A 7,172-nucleotide genomic window follows, 5' to 3' on the forward strand; every position below is an offset into this window, starting at 1 on the left:
GCTAATTGAATATTGTTACTACATTTGTTTCTAAATATTTGGAGGCTTCGGAAACACATTGGTATCTAAATTGATGTGTTTCTGTGGAGATGACAGTATTAAATAAAAATGGAGTTTTTCAGCAACCCCAAACTCTATTGCTGGTACAGCAGCTTTTGTGGGGACTGTTTTTGGCTGCCAAGTCTTCTTGAAGTATAAGAAGATGGAGAGATTCTGGTGATGTCATCAGGTTTTGATGTCATAAGATACCTGTAATCCTGGAGTTTTCGTTAAATTGGTGTCTCTGCAGAGAGCTATTGAGGACTGGTGAAGCAGGGCCATAGGTTAAGGGATATTTTGGGTGATGTGTGTGGCAGGCATGGTTTTGGTAGGGTGGGAATTTGGCCCGGCCTTTCCTCCAGAGATAACCAGCTGTGTGGAGAGTGTACCACGATTTCTCAGTTTGATTTACATCTCTTTAGAGAATAGAGTGAGTATATGGATTTGGTGGTTGCAGACATGGTCATTATGCTTGTGAGAATGGTATCAACTGCCAGGGCTTTTGGAAGCACAAGATGATAGGTGGATGGTACCCTCCTCACTCCAAAAAAAGATCCTGGTGATATGAACTCAAATACCAGCATACCTGGAGTTTGTGTCAAATTGATATCTTTGCAGAGAGAGATAGAGAAGTGGTGAAATAGGGCCATTGGCAACTGGTGATTATGCGTTATGGGTGCAGTATGCGTGGTTTTGGCAGGGCAGGAGCTTGGCCCACTTGAGATCACCAGTTTACAGCTGCATGACTTGTGTATCCATAATTTTCACAGCTTTACTTCTCTCTTAAGAACTAATCTGTAGGGGCCGGAGAGATAGCATGGAGGTAAGGCGTTTGCCTTTCATGCAGGAGGTCATCGGTTCGATTCCCGGTGTCCCATATGGTCCCCTGTGCCTGCCAGGACCAATTTCTGAGCCTGGAGCCAGGAATAACCCCTGAGCACTGCCGGGTGTGACCCAAAAACAAAAACAAACAAAAAAAAAAGAACTAATATGTGAAGCTAGACAGTGCAGACATAAAGACTTTGTACCAAGTAATAAAACAATAATAAATTTATACCTACCAAGCAAGGGCCAGATATGGGAGAGGTTGGGAAACTGGAGACAATGGTGAACAACAGTAGAAGGGAATCTTCCACTGGTGGTGGGACTGGTATTAAGAATACTGAATGCCAGAAATAAAAGTATTATGAGCAATTCTAAAAATTGTGGTGTTTAAAATAACAAATTTAATTTTTTAAAAGATTAAGTGCTATTTAATCTTCATCCAAAGTTTCAGCAAAATAGATTAAAGAGATTTGCTATTTATTGCCATTCAAAATTTTTCTTGTCTGTGAAGGGTGAGTGAATCACCCTACCTTGCAAATGTTGACAGAAAAAGAGCCAGTCCAGTTATCTCTTAGAAAAAAATTAGAAACTGGCCTTAGCGATAGCTCGGTGGTAAGGCAAAGTTTGCCTTGCACAAGGCTGATCCAGGACAGACCTCAGTTCCTTCCCCTGCCAGGAGCTATTTCTGAGTGCATAGCCAGGAGTAAGCCCTGAGCATCACCAAAAAAAAAAACAAAACTAGGGGCCGGGCGGTGGCGCTGGAGGTAAGGTGCCTGCCTTGCCTGCGCTAGCCTAGGACGGACCGCGGTTCGATCCCCCGGCGTCCCATATGGTCCCCCAAGAAGCCAGGAGCAACTTCTGAGCACATAGCCAGGAGTAACCCCTGAGCGTCACTGGGTGTGGTCCAAAAAACCAAAAAAAAAAAAAAAAAAAAACTAAACTAAAAACTAACGAAAAGAATTATAATCAGAAATATACCCAATACTCAGTGTGTGATCTGCAAAATTTACCAAAATAAAAATCATTGTCTTTTACATTATACTTTTTTTTATAAAATTTTTATTTTACTTGTGCAATATATACTTAAAAGATTTTTAATAGGCACTAACAAATATGGATTATTTTAGAAGAAATTAATTTGGTATTACAGGATGAGCCACCAAACAACATTTGGATAGATAACCTTTATATTATAATGCCTAAAGTAGGACAGAGAAAATTATATACATCATATAAGTAAAGTAATAAAACTGGTCCAAAGAAACTAAGATTCCGAAGACAATTCTCAGCATCATCCAAAAGGCCTAAGGATAAGGGCAGTGTTTATCATTCTGTCCCTCCTTTATATAGGCTTGTTGATGAGTTGTGTTTCTCGGAGTAGCCCAGAATAGAATTCATTGTTCTGGATACCAATAGCCTAAAAATCACCATTCTTTCTTGTTCTTTTCCCATAAAAATTTCTTCTTGTGACCATGCATAAGAAATCATTATTTTCAGGACACAAATTTGCCATTTTCAACCTGCTGGTATGAATCTAACAGATTTTTTTGTGTTTTGTTTTGTTTAATTTTTTACCCTTCACCATTATTCTTCTTAATTGGCCCTGAGTGACTGTGAAGCAAACATTAATTAATAGTACTGTCACCTTGTTAGGTAGAACAAAGGTAAATCAAAGTCCATATGTCTATTTTTATGTAAATTGAAAAGCTAACAGTAATTCTAGAAATTAATTTTGAAACTGATTTCTAGAATTAGTTCTCACAGCACAATCTGCCAGCCTATATTTAAGACCTGGTGACAAAAAAATACTCATTTTTTTTTAGTTTATCAACAAGTGTTTTTTTCAATAACGTTAGTCAGATAACTAGAAGTTACATACCAATTCCAAATGTTTAAAATATTCAAATATTTGTGTCCTAAATCTCTGCAGTTGTTGAATGGCTTAGGAAAACAAATAGTCTACATTTACCAGTTCTAAATTTTGTTCAGGCTAATTTCCTCTGACAGGTCACACCTTATTCAGTGCAAAGTCTTCAGCCCTAGATCCTTCTGCTTTTAACCCAAGGTGTTTGAAATGTAAAAACCCACCTAAATTGCTTTAGCTTTAGTTATTTGGTCTGTTACTGAACCCTACCCTGGCCTGGAGGTGGATTATGTGGCAATAAAAGCTGTTGGTTTTGGTGTGTTGACCACCACGAGGTTGGAAATCTGATTTTATGTTTTCACCCTAATGCTTGGCTTGGATTATTAACTTTTCATGGCTCCCTTGTTCTAGACCTGTTTTCCTAGGGTTAGATTATGGCATACGGAGCTGAACCCCTCCCAATAAAGGCAGTAAGCTGAAATAGTTTAAATTCAATATCCTAATAAATATTGCAAAGTCTTCTTAAAGTAAAATTCTTTTTTGTTTGTTTGTTTGGTTTGGTTTGGTTTTTGGGTCATACCCGGCGGCGCTCAGGGGTTACTTCTGGCTCTGCACTCAGAAATCGATCCTGGCAGGCTCTGGGGACCATATGAGATGCGAAATTGAGCCGAAGTCCTTCCTGTGTTGGATGCATGTAAGACCCTGCGCTATCGCTCAGGTCCCTAAAAGCAAAGTCTTAAAAACAAAAATAAACACAAAATTCTTCACAGTATCTCACATGATATATTGGTATAAAATTTCAATTAAAGTATTTTTGAAAGAAGAGAGAGATTACAAGCAAACATTAGGGCTCTAGTCCAGAAACAGGGTCAATGAGTTAAAACATGATAACAGCATCGCTTAATATAATTTTAAAGAAGAAAACATCATTTCTTGAGAAATATCTGCTTATCTGACTATTAAAAACTAGATTTCTGATTCGTCTATTATTAAATTTTCCCCTAATACTTATAAAATTAAGTTGTCATGTAATTAAATAATCAAAACATTTTGCTACTTCTTTTTCCCCTAAGACTTATAAAATTAAGTTGTCATGTAATTAAATAATCAAAACATTTTGCTACTTCATGTCTCTTCTCTTTACCCCCAAACTTAGTGGTTAAGGAAGCCAAAACAGACTGACATGCTGCTTACATATTTGAAGACATGACCAGCCTTCTCTGAAAAGCTATTTGTATATTTTAGACTTTGGTTGAGCCTTACATGTACCTTTGTCCTGATAAGGACCTGAAACTCTTGTGTGACAACACTGGCCAGTGCAAATTTCAGAGAAATTCTTCTTCATCTATAGGTACTTTTATTTTCATAGCAATATTTTAAAAAAATCACTTCTATGATGATTCTCCACCAAATTTACACATGTGATCTATGCCCCTTTGTATATTTCTCAATGACATAAGTCCACCATTTTCCCAAAATGAACAGGTATTATTGGAAAACAGTAAAAGATGACTAAAATGTATAGACTTACATTAACCTAGCTCTGCAAATCCCCACTTCTAGACTTCTCTTAGAAACTTGCTAACATTTTTGTCTTTGATAATAAGCCACGTGATTTATATTAGTATCTGTGTATGAAGTATGGAGATGAAAATATCCCCTATCAAGAAACAATTTTCCATGTTGATTTGCATGAACTGAATTTAGACCTTAGGTCTGAATTGAGATCAATGATTGGCATGTCTCTTAATCTTCAATGATATGGTTATTAAGATTCTGAAGGACAATTGTATCACTCATAATAAACTAGTATAAAGCACTATAGAATGAAAAACAAAACCAGCTTGAGCAATTAATGAAAATAAATTATAAAATATAATGATACAATTGAGAAAAATTAGCAAAAGTACTTAAGGTAACACATTAAGACTACACAATTTAACTTATAATTATCTGACAGAAATATACATTGGTAAAGAGAAAATATTAAGGGAAAATACCTTGAAGTGCTATAACTGTTATTTTTAATCAGGGAGCTAGTTGCAGTAGTATAGTGTGTAAGGCACTTACCTTGCATGCAGATTTGATCCCTGGCATCTCATATAGTGCCCCAAGCATAATTAAGAGCTATTTTTGAGTTCAGAGCTAGAAATAAGTCCAGACCATTGCCAAGTGTAACCCAAAAACCAAAAAATAAGTAAATAAATCAATAAAATTGATATATGACAAGAAAATAATTAAATCATTATTGGAATTATCTCTTTAAATTTTGATAGATGGATATAACATTGAATTGGTTTCACTTTGTTATTAATTGTCCAGTAATTAGCATACACTTAGGAGTAGCAAGGTTAACTTCTAGAACTTTGGCTTCTCATACTAAAGTTCTGGGACAAAAAAAATGATTTTTTTTGTTTGTTTGGTTGGTTGGTTTTTTTGGTCACACCTGGCAGTGCTCAGGGGTTACTCCTGGCTCTATGCTCAGAAATCGCTCCTGGCAGGCTCAGGGGAACATATAGGATGCCAGGATTTGAACCATTGACCTTCTGCATGAAAGGCAAATGCCTTACCTCCGTGCTATCTCTTGGTCCCTAAAAAAAAAAAAAAAAAAAAAAGGTTATTTTAAGTGTAGGAATAACCTGACTTACTTGTTTCTGCAATTATTTCTGTTGAATCACTAGAAAAATAACAAGTAAAAGCTTAAGGTCAAAGATAATTCCAAAATATTCAAGTAAATGGTTTCTGGGGATAATATTTACCCATATTAGATAGAGTTTTCCTTGTTCAAGAATGAGTATGAGAAGAAACATTGAACTCATGGTGTAGCCAGAGAATATTGCAGGAAGGTAAAAAAGAAAAAAAGCAGAGAGTATAAAATTAAATTCAAGAAGAAAAATTGTGTGTGTATATATATATATACACTCACATAAAATTATAATTATATAACATGAATTTCAGAAAATCATTACTACAGAAATTAAAACAAATTTGTGTTTAAACAAAGATCTTTTGAAACCTTTGCCATTGTATTAATGCCTTCATTGGAGATACAATAATTTTTACAAATGTGCTTGCTACTGTTTCTTTTCATTTTTTTTTGTTTTGTTTTTTTTGTTTGTGGTTTTTGGGTCACACCCGGCAGTGCTCAGGGGCCACTCCTGGCTCCATGCTCAGAAATGGCTCCCGGCAGGCACGGGGGACCATATGGGACGCCGGGATTCGAACCGATGACCTTCTGCATGAAAGGCAAACGCCTTACCTCCATGCTATCTCTCCGGCCCCTCCTTTTCATTTTTTTTTTTTAATTTCTTCTATTCCATCTACAGCCATACCACTCTGAATGCACCAATCTCATCTGATCTCAGAAGCTAAGCAGGGTCGGGCCTGGTTAGTACTTGGCTGGGAGACCGTCTGGGAATACTGGGTGTTGTAGGCTTAGGAAAAAAAAGAAAAAATATTTCTTCTATTTTTTTTTTCAGTTTTTCTTTTTAATAACTTTTCTCATTTATCTGGAAACAAATATGCTCAACTATATCAACTGTCATTCATTTTCTTTAAATAAAGTAAAAAAATTTTTTTTTGAAAATCCTGACACATGTAAAGCATTTAATTTGTTTTTCCAACTTATTTGGGGAGGGGAAGGAATGAGGTAGCCAGTATCAAATTTAATTATTTGAAAAATGCCTCTATTATGTAAGGCATATGCTGTATCACTAAGTCACACCCATAGCCACACACCTAATTTGTTGTATTATTTTGGAGTGAAGAATAATTAGGAAATAAACAGAACGTCTCTTTCCCTCTTAAAAAAGACATCTATGTGCCGGAGAGATAGCATGGAGGAGGTAGGGCATTTGCTTTGCATGCAGAAGGACAGTGGTTCGAATCCCCAGCATCTCATATGGTCCCCTGAGCCTGCAAGGAAAGAAAAGAAGAAAGAAAAGAAAGAAAGAAAAGAAAGAAAGAGAAAGAAAAGAAAGAAAGAAAAGAAGAAAAGAAAAGAAAAAGAAAGAAAGAAAGAAAAGAAAAAGAAAGAAAGAAAGAAAAGAAAGAAAAGAAAAGAAAGAAAGAAAGAAAAGAAAGAAAAGAAAGAAAGAAAGAAAGAAAAGAAAGAAAGAAAAAAAGAAAGAAAGAAGAAAGAAAGAAAGAAAGAAAGAAAGAGAAAGAAAGAAAGAAAAGAAAGAAAGAAAGAAGAAAGAAAGAAAGAAAGAAAGAAAGAAAAAAGAGAGGAAGAAAAGAGAAAGAAAGAAAGAAGAAGAAAGAAAGGAGAAAAAGGAAAGAAAGACAGAAGAAAGAAAAAAGAGAGGAAGAAAAGAGAAAGAAAGAAAGAAGAAGAAAGAAAGAAAGAAAGAAAGAAAGAAAAGAAAGAAAAAAAAGAAAAGAAAGAAAGAAAGAAAGAAAGAAAGAAAGAAAGAAAGAAAGAAGAAGAAAGAGAAAGAAAAGA

The 7,172-nt window shown here is 35.5% G+C and overlaps 1 pseudogene; it reads left to right on the forward strand.

Moving 5' to 3' along the window:
- Positions 1 to 6,046: 6,046 nt before the first annotated feature.
- On the forward strand, positions 6,047 to 6,164 carry LOC126010323 (uncharacterized; annotated as a pseudogene).
- Positions 6,165 to 7,172: the final 1,008 nt, after the last annotated feature.

The sequence above is a fragment of the Suncus etruscus genome, chromosome 5 (assembly GCF_024139225.1).
Source record: "Suncus etruscus isolate mSunEtr1 chromosome 5, mSunEtr1.pri.cur, whole genome shotgun sequence".
Taxonomy (NCBI): domain Eukaryota; kingdom Metazoa; phylum Chordata; class Mammalia; order Eulipotyphla; family Soricidae; genus Suncus; species Suncus etruscus.